Source organism: Podarcis bocagei, assembly GCF_964188305.1.
Source record: "Podarcis bocagei genome assembly, chromosome: 1".
NCBI lineage: Eukaryota > Metazoa > Chordata > Lepidosauria > Squamata > Lacertidae > Podarcis > Podarcis bocagei.
The window spans coordinates 69334243-69350748 of NC_138125.1; the positions used below are offsets into that span (position 1 = coordinate 69334243).

Genomic DNA, 16506 nt, shown 5'->3' on the forward strand with positions numbered 1-16506 from the left:
AAGAAATCATTTCCCCTATTCTACTGGAAGGAATAGATAAGAAATGCCATTCAGTGTCAGAAATAATGTCTATCCCGGTGTTCCTGAAAAGCTCACAAGAGAGGTAAGATGGAGACAGCCATTTTGTTTGTTCCCATGAGGTGGCAGTCAAAAGTACATGGGGTTCCGAACCTGGATGTTCCATGAAGACTAATCACCATAATCCTTTGAGATTTTTTACAGACTGTTTTTAAAGTCATCATGCCAAGATCATCTCAGTACTCTACTGCTGAACAGAGCGGTTATGCCCAGGTCCACGTCTAACACTCTTGCCACTGGGACCATAGCTGAAGCTTACAATTTCAATTTGAGTAAAGAGAAAGGTGAATCTGGTAACAGTTTTGCTATGCTTCTTTTTCAGTCTTCAAAGTGCTACAGTGCTCTTTGTTAAACTAAAGCTGTAGCCAACAAGATTGCTCTGAAAAACTAATTGTCATGTAATTTCCTGGTCACTTCTGAATGTATAGCAGCTGACTTTGCACCATGTGCTCATATTCCTAAAACACACCATGGATATCAAGTTCTTGAAATATTATATGAAGCCTAGAATTGATACATTAAAAAAAGTTAAAAGGTGATGGGACTTTATTTGAGAGGATGGCAAGACATCTGTAAAATACAGGCAAATGATAAAAGAGTTGGGAAAAGAGAACGGTAGAAAGCAAACAAATTTCTCCATGGAAAAAGAGCTGCAAAAGGTTCAAGTAACTTAAAAGGCGAAAGATAATTATATAATTAGTTTTCAATTATGCTTTTGTGTAATAAGCATTTTTAGAGTTCTTAAGAGTTCAACAAACAAAGCAGTCCACTCTTATTTCCATCTTTGTGAAATATAGTAAGAGTATATAGAAACGCAAGCCAAAAGCACCGAAACCCCCGATGGCTGTTCCTACCTGTAGACTTGATTTCTGGAATCTTAGATCCACTCTGGAAGGGTGTGCACTCCTGCTGCCAGTGCAAAGCAGCCAATCACCTTAACCCTCCTTTCATTTCCTCCAGCCTTGTTTCTCAGCAGCTTCCAAATGCCTGGGCTGTAGGAAACAAATATCACACTGTCAATTTCCTTTATTACAGCACCAGCTATATTCTTCCAATGCTTTTTAAAAAATGTTAAAGGTGACAACTAATTAACATTGTTCAGTTCAAAGGGTCCACACCCTAATCTGCTAGGAAACACTCCACTTCTTTATATCAGAATCAGGTGAGAGGGTGGCAGTGGTGAATCGGTGCCTCGACTCAGTAATGCCCTGCATGAAGGGTAACGTACTGAAGCTCAATCCAGACAAGAGAGAGGTGTGCATAGTTGGCCTTCAGCGGTGACATTCTGTCAACTTTGGATGGGGTTGTATTCCCCATGAAGAAGCAAGTTTGTAGTTTGGGAAAAACATTGACGTCAAGCTGATACTGTGGGTGGTCAAAATACCACCCATGGGTCTGGCACTTTCTAGGCAGATATAGTTACATCAGATTAATCAGAGGTGTCGTCACACCCAGGCTGTAATACTGTAATGCATTACACAGTACATGAGGCTGGCAAAGACAGCTCAGAAATTTCAGGTGGTTCACAGCAGGGGAGGAAATGGCCGTTCTGGACAATTAACAGCATCTAAAAAGAAAATCTGCACTGCACTAATTTAAGGTGTTGAGTTTAACCTTTTAATCCCTAAATGGCTTGAGGCCCTTTTGTCCCATAGGAACCCACCCCAAATGACCCCTCCTGCAAATACCCCTTTAGCAAATACCCATACCAAGGTTGTATTGGTGCAATTTGGAAAAAGGCTTTTTTGTTTGTATGTGATGTCTGCCTGGAATGCTCTTCCCACAACAGGTGAGGGGAACACTTATATCATGTGAACACAATCAAGCCCATTCTGTTCTTCAAGACTTTGCCCACCTCCCCCAACCTGCTGCCCTCCAAACGTTTTGAACCACAACACTCATCACCCCCAACCACTAGTCATGCTGGCTAGAACTGACGGGACCTGTAGCCCAGAACATCTGGAGTGCAATAGTGGTTTAAGTGTTTTTTTAAAGATTTGAGAGAGCTTTCTGTTCATTAAGTATTGCTGCTGCAGTAGATGAATTTTAAGTGAGTTTTATGGATTCTGTTTTAAGCTTTATAAACTTTGCTCATTTATTGGTTTTGCTTGCTGCCTGATATTATGTTTGTCATAGTACTGTTTCTGCTTATATATTGTTTCAACAGAAAAGCATATACAGTGGTACCTCAGGTTAAGTACTTAATCCGTTCCGGAGGTCCGTTCTTAACCTGAAACTGTTCTTAAACTGAAGCACCACTTTAGCTAATGGGGCCTCCTGCTGCTGCCAAACCGCCGTAGCACGATTTCTGTTCTCATCCTGAAGCAAAGTTCTTAACCCGAGGTAATATTTCTGGGTTAGCGGAGTCTGTAACCTGAAGCGTATGTAACCTGAAGCGTATGTAACCCGAGGCACCACTGTATTTTAAACAGATACAAACATACATAGTAGTCAGGAATACAGACACATAAGCATGTCTGTCATTACGCAGCCCCAAATGCTGCCTCTCTTTACACCAAATAAAGATGAATTAAATAATCAGTTAAACCAAGAGACCATAAACAAAACCCACCCCTCACATCCATGCGTCATGGCACTGGATGATGACTATTCATAGTTCAAGGCAAAGTCAAACAAAATTAAATGTACCTTCAGGCTGGCGTCTGATTGTATGGCCCAGTCTGAAATTATGTACAAGGATGTGTGCTCAGATACACAAACTCCCCACCCCCATTAATTTCAACAAATGGAACAGCTCCATGCACACAAAGGAAGGCCATGCAGAGCTACTGTGAATGAGGAACTCACTTGTGCAACCTTGCAACTATATTGGCAAAACTTTTTACTAACTCACAAGTCTCAGCATGCCTGTGCCAGGCACTTTCAACAGCCTGAACAAGTACCAACCCTTGGCCAACTTACAAAAGTTTCTCAGCCTGGTTACTTCCTTGGTGGAGACTCTTATAGATAGGTGACTGGGCAACTGCCAGGCCCCTAACCTAACCTATGTATGTACAGATGCTCTCCTGTGTGGACTGGAACATAATTGGGGGTCAGTACTGAAATGAAGCCCCTGGAAAGGGGGGGGGGGCGCGCGCACACAGCCAAACATTAGATTGAGGCACTTTCCATGAATGGAAACCCTGCTTACAGATGGCTTCTCAGCCCCATTTTGGAAACCTCCTTTTCCCTCAGTCCCTCATCCCATTCAACAACATTTCCTGACCTCCAGGAAAGATGGAGTTGGGAAGTTTAATTCCTTCAGCCCATCTCTGCGCACTTTGCTCTGTGTCCAACCCAAAGAAGCGTACTATGCAAACCACCTGTGGTTCAATATTTACATGTTCACAAAGCACATTTTTTTCAATAACTTCTAATTAAAATGTAATTTTACTACTTAGCCTCCTGCTCTCAATGTTAGCATTGCTTTTTGTATGTTGCCTTACATAATTTCTAAAACTTTTTTAATTGTTAGATTTTCATATTATAGAGTAAGACTGATATGCAGCCAAGAAGAACACATTGTATGCTTATTTGCCCAAGAATGTATATCCCCACCCTTTTAATATTTACTCATAATTCAGGGTGGTTAAAAACCATTAAAATAGCCCCTTCATAATGAAATATTAGAAGCAAACAGTTTAAGACAGAACAGACAAGAATAAAGAGGTAAAAAACAAGAATAAAGAGGTAAAATGACATCTACTAATTAAGGCAAAAGTTTGCTGGAAGAAAAAAGCATTTGCTAACCAGTGGAAAGTGGAAAAGAACCCAAATGAGCTTCACAGGGCAAGGACTTCTATAATTTGGATGTAAAAAAGATTTCTCTTGTTGTAGCCAACTGTAGTACAGAAAAAATCATAAACCTACAGTCTGTGGCCCATCAGCTAGAACGCTCCTTCGTGAGCCCTTTCTGAAATTATGTTGCACCTGAGCAAGAAGAGTTGTCTCTGCAAGGCAAGGCAAGGTAGAGGTGCCTATATTTTTTGAAGAGTTGGGGGTCTCTCCAAAGTTGAGGGGACTTTCACTTCATTTAGTTTTAAAATGAACTAAAATAAAATGACTGCCAGGTGATTAGGAGTCTTGGCAGCTGGTACAAAATAACCTCTTACATTAGCCACCTCTGGATTAAATTAACATGGCAGCCCTAATGATTTACAGGGCAATCCTGACCATGTCTACTTGGAAGTAAGTCCTATTAAATTCAGTGGGGCTTATGGCTGTACTCTTGGTATAAGTAAGGAACAGGAAGATGTTTACACTATCAAGATGAAAGGCTAGGAAACCTAACATAACTAAGGTACTAGAATCATGTAAAATATTAAGTAGATATGCTACAGTTATCTCCCACTTGGACTACTATTTTAACTTTAATTAATTGATTGTCTGTTTTTATGTTCTTATGTTCTTTGTATATTGCGTTAGTTTTATGATGTTAGCCACCCTGAGCCCGGCTCCAGCCAGGGAGGGCTGGGTACAAATAATTTATTGTTATTATTATATTATTATTATTATCATTACTGCAACATGCTCTATGCGGGGCTACCTTTGACGGTGACTCAGACATTACAACTAATCCAGAATGCGGCTGCCAGACTGGTGAATGGGAGCAGGCTCCAGGACCATATAACATGGGTCCAGAAAGATCTACATTGTCTCCCAGTACGTTTCTAGGCACAATTCAAAGTGTTGGTGCTGGCCTTTAAAGCCCTAAGTGGTCACAGCCCTGTATACCTGAAGAAGCATCTCTACCCCCATTGTTCAGCCCAGACACTGAGATCCAGCTCCGAAGACCTTCTGGCAGTTACCTCATTGTGAGAAGTGAGGTTACAGAGAACCAGGCAGAGAATCTGCTCGGTGGTCACGTCCACCCTGTGGAACACCCTCCCGTCAGATGTCAAGGAAATAAACAACGATCTGACTTTTGGAAGACATCTGAAGGCTGCCTTGTATAGGGAATTTTTTAATGTGTGATGGTTTACTATGGTTTATTAATTTGATGGGGTGGGCTTATTAATGGGTCAGATGAGTGGCTTATTTATAAATTTAACAACAACAGTAACAAATTTCCAACAAAGCCAGTGGGACATGTATTGAAAACCACTATTTTTCAATCCATATCTGGGATGTCTTCTAACTCTGCTTTCTTTAACACCCCTTCTGCACTGCTTCCCTCACACTAGCCGTGTGCTAAAAAGAATAACCATTATAAAATCCACTACACTGAGGTTGCTTTTAAAAAAAATACTCTGTCATTAGTAACCTCTGGTATAATACTTGTTAACTGCCAGGCGGCAGCTACTCATTTTATTACAATGTAATGAGAGAGCACACTGACAACAGATCTTTCCTCTTGTTTCTCAAGGCACTGCACAAAACAGCCCACAAACAAGGCAACACTGCCCTGCTGTAACATACTCTGAACACCCACAGTCCCAAACACAGCCAAGTTCTTCATATTGTGACCCCAAGCCTGTTGCCAAGATACTTCAAGGATTTATTTGAAAGAATGCCATCTAGGCCACTTCCTGATTAGAGTCCTGGTAGAAGAGAACCAAGGCATGCTCTCGATGGATCGCATTCTGCCGCTGCTGCAACTCTCCCTCTCTTATTTTATCTTAAAACATTTTCTCAGAGAGATACTGAACAGAAATCAGGGATCAAGTCACAGACTCTGCCTGCATTTGGATTCAGGGCTTCTGCCCATCGTCACATGATTGATTTAATCACGCAGCAAATCAGATCATGAGCACATAAACACCTCAATGAGCAAATCAAGGTCAGAGCAAAAAAAAAAAAAAAAAAAAAGTAGGTCAACTTAAAAAGTCTGCTGAGGCACCCATCTGGGAGGTGAGACCTCAACACGCAAGCGCTGCCAGCTCCAACACTGCCTACAGGAAAAATTACTGTCACCATAAAACAATGCTTGTTTCTTTCCAACGAGACATCACTCCTCACTTGCTGAATCACAAGTGCACCACACCACGAAGGCATTCTTTTTCAATTACCAACAATGTCTGCACTGCACTTCTTTTAGCAAAAGAAATACGACAATGAAAGTTGTGCCTGCTTTCATTATGCATCCCCAAATGACAAACGTATACAATGCAGACTTCCCAACAAACAACTGTGCATGTGTTTTGTGAACGGAAAATTATGAAAAATGTAAGAGTAGCCCTGCAGGATGAAAACAAAGCTACATCTAGACTGGCACTCTTTTTCCCAAAGGAGAGAAGCACATGCCTCCAGGAGCCTACAAGCAGGAATGTCACTCCCCAGAAACTAGCATTCAGCTGCAAAAAGTCTCCGACCATGGATGTTCCATTAAGGCAGGGGTCAGCAAACTTTTTCAGCAGGGGGCCAGTCCACTGTCCCTCAGACCTGGGGGGCTGGACTATATTGGGAGGGGGGATGAACGAATTCCTGTGCCCCACAAATAACCCAGAGATGCATTTTAAATAAAAGGGCACATTCTACTCATGTAAAAACACGCTGATTCCCAGACCATCCGCGGGCTAGATTGAGAAGGCAATTGGGCCGCATTTGGCCCCCGGGCCTTAGTTTGCCTACCCATGCATTAAGGCATCATGACTAATAGCCATTTCATTACAGCCTCATATGCAAACCTGTTTTCAAAAACACTTCTCTGAAATGAATGCTTAAAGGGTTTTTCAAACAAACAGTAAAAATGAAGGGGAAAAGATTGAGGGAAGTGAGTGCTAGGGCAAGTGAAAAGGCTAGGAAGAGGAAGTGAGAAAAGGAAGAGGTTGGTGGGAAGAGGAGGCAGAAGAGACAGAAGAAAACAGAGCAGTAATTCCCAACCTTTAGAATGAGAGCCCCTTTTTAACCTAAACTTTATTGCCACTAATGTAAAATATTCCTGCACACAGGACTATCAGTTGTATATGTCAATGAAATCTGTAATCCCTGTAAGTAAAGCTATTTCAATATACAGTACAATTAATCTGATTCTATTTTATTTATATTTCATATCTGTATTTATATTTCCTTTTTTATAAGCCAGCAGGCATTAGCAGCAAATGCTACTTAGAACAACAGACCCAAAAAGTCTGCCTTCCCAAATATCTTAAACCAGAAAATGGCCAGAACTCACACCCCACACCCAAGAATTAGGCAACACCAATTCACAGAATTTATCCCAATAAAGCACATGAAATAACGTCAAAACTAAGAAACCGTAATGTAATCAGAAATTAGGAAGCAAAAAGTCTGCCAATGGTCCATAATACAAATCCCATTAAAATTAAAAGGGGAGCACAGTGAGACTTGTAAAGGCTTTAATAAAGTTCCTCCGCTCCCATTTGAACCTCCAGAGGCACAAACAGGAGACAAGGCTGTTTTAAAGCCCTTTGCAAATGTGCTTTTTGAAGCATCTTCTCTCCCACTTTTAAACATACTGTAGCTTGTTCAAAGGAGAGAGAGGAGGCTGTTTCAATGAATGTTTTTGCTTTAAGTGAGCAGGCAAAGGGGCAACACCTTTTCTGACGCCTTGGAATGGGATGGACCCCAAGTTGGCACCACAAGTTAGTGTCTGTCAGCATCTGTATTAATTTGAAGACCATTATTATGGATGTTTCACCATATTTTGTCCAGATAGATATGTAGTTGATTTCATTATACAACCATATATGACCCTCTCATAGACTTCTCAATTAATCAATCAAGCTTGGACATGGATTTGTCCATCCATGGTGGGCTGCTAGGTGAGTAGGATTGAGCTGGCTTACAAGTTGGTGAATGTACCCTTATCACTGGAGGGTGGTGCTTTGATTCCTTCCAATGCCTGCCAACATGTAATGGGTTTTGGTTTTTTTAAAGGATGCTAAGACTGCCCCTCCCAGAATGAAGCATGTCTGAGCCCACCAAAAAGACATTATAAAATTCTGAGATACGGCATGTTAAAATGACTTCTCTCAGTAGGTAGCTATAACTTGGCTCATGGCTCACCAAAATAATAAAGTATATTTTCCCCCAAATAAACAATAGGAAATGTTAATGAATGAAAGGCCTGCAATTACATAAAATATGTACACATTGAGGTTGAATACACATTTTCATAGTGTACTGAACTTCACTCAAAGCTCTGACATCTTTCCATAGCAGCTGAGTTATCGCCTTGCATTCTGGCCATGTTAAACCTGACCTACCTATAGGTTTGGAAAGATATGAACAAGTCCAAGGGGACGGTTAAGAAACACAGTCAAGGAATTATAAACACAAGAAAGGTTCAAAAAGGAGTACCGTAAGTGCTCTTTTTTATCCAACTGGCCACAAATCACAACCTCATACATTGTTGCAAGTAGTACAAGCAAATCTTTAAGCAGCTACAGTATCAGACAATTTACAGTTCTAGACATCCATTCTGATTTTTAGTGCAGCTCTGAGCTTTGTGGCTAGCAACAATCCGTTTTAGTACTTCAAGAGCAATACTAGCACCTGCACTGCCTCTACCTTAGGCTACCAAATCAAAAGCTCATAAAAGCCAAACAAACCTCCCAAGGCAAGGAGTTCCACATTCTTGATGGCATGACATAAGAGATTCTTGCACATCCCTGCCAATTGTACCTCAGCAGGTGATGGGACACGCAGAAAGACTTCACCAAATGTTCTTAGTAGGCAATGATCTTACTAACCAGCTCATTACATGTTTTATTTGCCTGCATGCCTATACAAAGTTCCATTAGCCATTGGCATTAGCCATCAGCAACTATTTTCTATGTTTGTTTTCAGCCTCGCCTGCCCTCAAAATGGCCCATTTCATCAAACAGGGACACAATCATATGAACCACACACACTTCGTGTAATTGTGAAAATACTTGTGTCAACTGTATCGTATTAAAACACCCAGACTTAAAGGGGCAACAAAACAAATTTAGAGAACGTAAACATCTGTGTTCTGATTTACAGTATTTATTAGAGAATTTACTAGATTTTTTTTTTGCAAAGGTCCCAATTTACTATACATTTTTCCTTAACTGTAGTAAAAATCTATCACCCTACATTTCATGTTTGCTTATTCTGTATATTTGTTTCTCACGCTATCCAAAAACTGCAGGATTGATTATAAAAGAAACAAGTGTCTATAATACACTTAATCACATTGAGTTGTTACACTGAACCATGGTTCAGTGAGACATGAACAAAACTAGTCTCCTCCCAGACTCATTAAAGGGGGGAGGATTTTGAAAGCTTTTACTCCCACTTTCCCTTAATATGCACTGCATCCAAACCAGGGGAAGTGGTTCGAGTTCTACAGTTAAGTGTTCAACCAAACCAACCTCCTGGCCCATGGTTTGACATTAGCTTGTGTAATGCCTTCCCATGTCATTTATGCATTTTGGTAAGGATTATTCACAGAGGTACGCTGTGAGCAAAAGATGTACCTCAAGCTTTACATATACAGTATTTCAAGCTGCATAACAATCACTGTAAAGGCAGAACTGCTATGATGCTTTTGGTACATTTTAAAGGGATGCATGCAGTGTGATCCAGGCATGTATAATCAGAGGAAATTTTCATTTAGTCTTACTCACTAGAATAGGTGCTAAGGATTGCAGTTTGACTTTTCCTGCATATGTAAACAACACCCTAAGCCAAAAACCTTGGAAAAGGTCTCGTTCTAATCTACAGTTATAAATTATGGACCTTGTGAACATCAAACAGAGCTTCCTATTCACCTAGGGGAAGATATACTGAAATCTAAGTTTTAAACATAAACCATTACTGTACATCTGGCCAGCCATCCTTCACCAACCTTGTGCCTTCCAGATGTCTTGAATTATAAGTCCCACCAGCTCCAGCCTGCTTGGCTCTACTGAATAGGTCTGATGGGAGCTGTAGTTCAAAACATCACATGGGGCACCAAGTTGGCAAAGGCAGCATTGACTCCCACATTTTTTTTTTACACCACACATAATAACAGGATTGACATACACACATATTTCTGTGTTCAACATTTCACATTACTTGTCAGTCACCAAAACAAACTATATTTCCTGAAGAATCTGAATTGGTGACCTGCCACAGTCACTTATCCTAAAATATGTGCTTCATGCACAACATTATTTAGAGAAATCACTGGAAAAAAGAATATAAATCCTTGAACTAAGCCTGTCCACCATTGTTCAATTAATAGTATGTCCCCCAAGGGATCAAGTATGCAACTTTATAGGACTATCTTTACTATGTCAACTAGGAACGGAAACCACTGATTCCAACAGGGCTTAATTCCAGGCAAGTATGCTTAGGATTACAACCATGCACCAGGTATGATGCATGCTTAAGACTGCAGCATTTGAATGACATGAGGCCTATGCCAGAAAAGAGACACTCTGGGCAAAAGCAGATAAGAGTTCAACAAATGCTGGATTTACTGCTGGGGTGGGAACCTTTTAGGACCAAAGGCTGCATTCCCGTCTGGGCAATCTTCCAGGGTTGCATGCCAGTGGTGGACAGTGACAAAGGTAAGAATGGGTGGAGTAATTAATAGACATTTGACCTGTGTAAAATACACTGGTTTCTACACATACCTCTTTATACCCTCTACCCAGGCAAACAACAGTCTTTATAATGTTCCAAGTACACATTCCAGCCAGGCACCAACACTCCAGGAGGATGAAAATAATGCTGGAAATGGGGTGTAGCATGGGGAGAGTCCCAAAGGCTAGACAGAGAGTCTGAGGTTTCCCACCCTTCTGCAGGCACACACAATTACATGCGCAACCACCTACTGTAGTAGCTGTCTACAGCATAAGGAGAATTTTCAACGGTTCCTTAGATTCTAGATCTTATGCAGAAATGTGAGTAAGTCTCATAATGTGAGCAGTTGCTGTCGGGACACTTCTAAACCTACTGTGGCAAGTCAGGACTTGGCAGTGGATATTATTCATGCCATTGCAATGATTAAAAAAAAACCACCCTTCAACTTCAGGCAATACCAAAAATAAATTTTCAAGCTTGCTATCTAGATGACCCTACCTCGAATTACAGTGTGTGTGGTTTTTTCTAAAAAAATTTAGCTATCAATTTTATACACCCTTTACCCAAATAGGTAATTATAATGGAAAATACTGCTCTATACCAAATCAGACAGTTGCATCACCTAATCCAATATGATCTACTGTGATTGGAAACAGATATCCAAAGGCAGATGTCAGGGAACTGCCATCAGTACTGGAGGGGGAGAGCGAAAGCCAGAGGGATTCCAGAGAGCGTCCAGGGATCGGGAGGAGCAGCCCATCTTCTGGGGAAGAGAATCAGCGTAGCACCAGTGGAGAAGGAGGGCAGATGGGGGAAGCGGCGAGGCGGTCCCATGACTCCTTGCCAGGGACCAGCGGGGAGAGTAGGGGTCCTCCGCTGCCCACACCCTCCTTGCGCAGAAGGCTTTCGCGCAGAGAGAGTAGGAGGAGACTAGGCATCAAAGAGCTTCTTTGCTGGAAGAAGTTTAAGAAACGCCCACTCACGGATTCTGCCAGCAATTGAGTCAGCCACAGGTGAGTGGCTGTCTGGACATAAAAGGTTCACTTTGGCAACCCAGCCAGGTGTTTGCACCCAGCCGGGGAGATAGGCACCTGCTTACGCACGAGCAACCCCTAAAACCATTACAACAGAGGACTTCCCCTTCGCCTCACTTGCTCCCTTATCCTGGCGATCCCAGGAATTGTACTGTGCAAAGCCGGTGCTCTACCGCTGGCCCTTTCCAAACAGAGGAGTTTCAAACATCAGGGGCTGCATACAGTATATGTTAATGTTGCAACTTGGTTTGGGTTTCTATGATTTGCAAAATGAAACCTGCACAGATCCATTGGTACTGCCTAAAAATACAGGCACTGTCTTATGGGATCAAGCCATTTAATCTAAAACTTCTTCATCAATGAGCCATCAGATGCCCGTAGGGCTCTCCACATGGGGAGACAGAAAAAGAGAAAGAGAGGGAAATGGGGGGGGGGTGAGAGAAGGACTGGAGCTGCCATCCTAGATCCCAACCTCTCCACTAAGCAAATTAACTAAGGCAAAGATGCACTAGACAATTCAGAAATCAGATTGACAGGCTGCAGCAGAGAATGAGGTTAAATGTAGTTTCCAGATTTTCTTTTTGAAACTAAAGTCTACCCCCGCCCTTATGAAGTTATTAACAACCCTTCACTTACTGAAACATGAGTGCTTACATGAACCAATTTAAAATGCACTATGCCAAGAACATATGGGAACTGACAGTACTGCTTATGTGGAACAAATGTCACCAAATCAATTATGTGACAAGTAAAATAAAAAATATTACAGATGCGCGTTCTGTGCAAAACAAACAAAAAACTCTAAAAAGTTTAATTCTCCTGGCTGTATAAATTTAGGCTTCAATCCTAAACAGGCTTCCTATGCAGTAAACCCAACTGGATACAAATCCAAGCAACATCTAGATTAGTCCCGCTCAAATCAATGGGAGTAAACTGATTTAATTCCCAGGAGGAAGCAGTTTGTGGAATGTTGTTTTAGGACAACCCTTCAGATGTTTTGGACTACAACTGCCACTATTCCCAGCCAGCATGGCCAATGGTCTGGGACAATGGAAGCTGTAGGCCAACAGGCTGGGAAGGTTGCCTTCTGATATCTCAAGTCAGTTTGTAACTCAGGCTGCAACCAGTCCATTACTTGATGCCAAACTGGGTCTTCAGATTGTGAAATACTTGAGAACTTATGGATAACAATTTCTCAGGGATTCTGACAGAGATCAACTTGCAATCCTTCACCAGAGGATCAGAAGGCAGCACATAACCCATGCATATTCAGTTCCATGCCATTGTCTCGACCTTATTTTTCATGGGTATAAAAAGGAAAATAAAAGTTTGCTCCAGAGGGCACAATATGATTGTGTTTGCCAAAATGCAGAACAGCTATACCCAAGTCAAACTTGGGTTTATAGAGTGGAGAGAATAATAAGGGTGATATGAAATATTGGCTGCCCACTTGTATTATGGCTCTTCACCTGTGCAGATAGGACTGGCCCTTCTTCTCCTTCCCCCACCATGCATGCCCCTAAAATTTGCTTCAGGCGTTGTCAAAACCTCTGGAGCACATTGAAGGCATGGGGGAAGAAGAGGAAGGGGAAGGTCTGCTAGTGCAATGTTGGATCTTGCCCTAAGAATACAAGCAGGGCTGCAGGTTTAGTGGGCTTTTGTAAGAATCCATGTTTAAATGGTAAGCAATATAGGCTTACCAGCAAACATTAAAAGGAAAAATAATTGTAGACAGTGATATAGGCAGAGCAAACCTGCTTTCAGAAACATCTCGGATAATGCCTGAAGATTCCAGAAGGCAAAAGCAAACCATTTTAATGCTAATGATTCAGAATTATTATCCAGCAATAATGATGTTTTTCAATAAAAAAGGTCTAGCCTAGTATTACCGTTATGTAGAATAAATAACCGCTATGCTGCTGACATCCAGTTCTATTTTTCTGTTATATCTGAATCAGTAGAGGCTATACCTATCCACTGCCTGGATGCAGTGGTGTGTTAAGTGAGGGCCAGCTATCAAAGAATGAGTCCTGGTAAGGTGGAGACTCTGTGGGTGAGCAGTTCCCACATCTGGGAGGTGAGGAGTTTGCCAGCACTGAATGAAGTTGCTCTCTCCTGAAGAAACAGGTACATAGTTTGGGAGAGATCCTAGATTAATCTGTCCCTGGAGGCCCAGGTAACCCCTGTGGCAAGAGTAGCCTATTATTAACTTAGCTTGGTATGCCAACTACGCCCTTTCCTGGAAAGGGAAAGCTAGACCACCATGATCCTTGCATTGATAACCTTGTGATGGGACTACTGAATTGTGCTCTGTGTGGGGCTTCCCTCAAGACTGGTTTAAAAGCTGCAGCCAGGTTGCTGAGTGGAGCACCTGAACACATAAATATTAAAGCTGCATTGAGGGATAGAACAGCTACCAGCCATGTTCCAAGATATTGCTACTAACATATAAAGCTCTAAACAGCTTGGGACCAAGTAACCTGACCGGCTGCCCTATATAGACCTGTAATCACTTATATCACCTAGGGAAGTTATACCCAACAGACTATCACAGGGCAGTGACCAGAAAATGGGCATTTTCTGCTGTTGCCCCTGAACTATGGAATGCTCTTCCCCCTGCCATATATTAGTTGCTTCAGATGTTTTGTGAAGGCATATCTTTTTGCTCAGGCTTTCATTTATACACAAGGTTGGATTGTGCTATTAAATTCCTGTGTTTACCTGATTCGGTTTTATTATATTGGGGTTTTTTGTTTTGTTTTTATACTGTTTTCATATATCACTTAGGGAACTTTAAAAATATGATGCAGTCTAGAAATGCTTTTAAATCAATCAATCACATCAATATATTAAAAGTACCCAGGACTGGAACCTAAGATTGGTAACCTAAGCACTGATTAGAAAGCAAGTTCCAATGCTATCAATAATCCTCACCCTCCAAGTAAGACTGCAAAATTACCTGAGGGTATCACTGAAATCAATAGGATTTTCTTTTCAGTATTCACACACAGGATTAGGCTGTTAATGTGTATACTAGAGTGTGAATAAGCTTCAGTGAGTTGTGAATGGAGTTACAAGATCTTTAGACTAGGATATGCCATTCACAGGCAATATTGTTTGCTGTAGGAGTAGCCCACTGGCACCATTCCTACTAGAAATTAACCCAACACACTACAGTGTGGCATCACACCAACATCACAAGCTATTCCAGCTCCTGCAGCTGACTTGGAAACATCTCTTGGCTGTTGAGTCTCTAAATACCAAACTTCTCAAATAGCAGGAGGCTGAAAAGGTTACCAAGTTCATGGGTGCCAACTAATACTCATTGCCATCATAGGTGAGAAAAGATGACCTGGAAGTGTCTCCTTTTTCTCCTAGAATGATCTTTCCGGACACAATTAACTCAGAATTACACACTGGCTTATTTATAAGAACAAAGCAGGAAGGAGGGATAATTTATCAACAAGTTTTACTGCTCTTCATGTTAGTTGCTTCACTGTTGGAGGACAGCCAAGAGTCTGACAGTGTTAAAAGAGTTCAAAGCTCATTTTAGGTATTACTCGTTGCCCAAAGCAGCGCAAAGGGGATGACGTTCTCCTTCAGGTTTACAGAAAAGGTCACAAACATTTTTGCTCTGCTTTTAGGGATCCTAGGTATCACGTTATTGAGACTCAATTATTAGATATCAAAGGGTTTTCCTTTTCAATTATTAACTGTTTATAACAAAGTTCCAAAGAGAAGAATACATATATTGAATATTTTTTATTGCCAAGTGTATGCTACATTAGAAGTAGTTGGAAAAAATGAAAAACAGGTTAGAAAAATGCAATAGGGACCATACAGAGATTCTCTCACTGAATAAATGAGGCTGCCTTATACCAAACCTTTACCAATCCAAGTCCATGTGTCTATGCTGACTAGCTGATAAGTCTTTAAGTTCTCAAGCACAAGTCTTTTCCATCCCTACAACCAGAGATAAATGCCAGAAATTGTCTCTGTGGTTTTCCACTTGCAACACATGTGCTCATTTCTGTGCTATACATTCTCCCATTGTTCTGTGTACATGAACGTTGACTTAAGTCAGTTCACAAGCAAGTCAAGTCTTTTTGTTTAACCAGCACACCTTCCATCTCCAAACAAGTAACCCCAAAAGTGTATCTTAACCTTGAAGAATGACTTAGTAGTCAAACAGGATTTGTCGTAACTTCTCTGCAAGTTCATGTGCACCAAGCTAATATGTTGCCAACCTGGGGTGGTCCCCCCCCCCCCCAACTTGGTGAGAATGAGATGAAACACAAGCCAGCATCAACTCACATCTTAAGAGAGCTGTGGGGAGAACTGCTGGAACTCATAACAATATGTGTGGTGGGGATGATGAAAAAATGAGCTGCAGGCATTCTGCATAGAAAAAGAAGGTAAACATCAGTGGCAATATAACCACATTAAAAATATACCCACACAAATCAATGGAAGGAAATGGAGGAAATTGCTGGATTTTTCCATTTATCTCAGTAGGAGGGTACTTTCCTATCCTTTTGCAGGAAAAAGGATCAAGTCACTAACTTAGGCTGGAAGATGCTTTAAATGTACCTTGTAAAACTATTATGCGGTAGGATAGGCTTACCAGTGAAGTTCTGGTAAGGGGAACAAAGGTTGCATCTTTACAATAGCCAATGACATTGTGGTTGTTAGTGGAGCATGGCAGAAGCAGTATTTCCAATCTACATACATACCCTGTAAAAAGGTAGAAGGTACCTTTCACACCCCGTAAGTATCGTTACATAAATGTAAGCTCTTAAATTTAATGTTCAATACCTTCCAGAATGTTTGACTCAAAAAATGATAATTTTACAGAACTTGTGGCCACCTAAATTATACAGAAGTAGGTCAAACT

At 41.2% G+C, this 16506-nt stretch overlaps 1 protein-coding gene across 2 annotated transcripts in view; it reads right to left on the minus strand.

The window, feature by feature from the left end:
- BMAL1 (basic helix-loop-helix ARNT like 1) overlaps positions 1-16506 on the minus strand; it is a 45036-nt gene that overhangs the window by 23765 nt on the left and 4765 nt on the right. Inside the window, exon 2 of one of the 2 annotated variants that reach the window (XM_081198337.1) lies at positions 933-1070. The gene's annotated coding sequence lies outside the window, so the exon portion shown is untranslated. The remainder of the gene's footprint in view (positions 1-932; positions 1071-16506) is intronic. The other variant, XM_081198338.1, reaches the window with a different exon arrangement.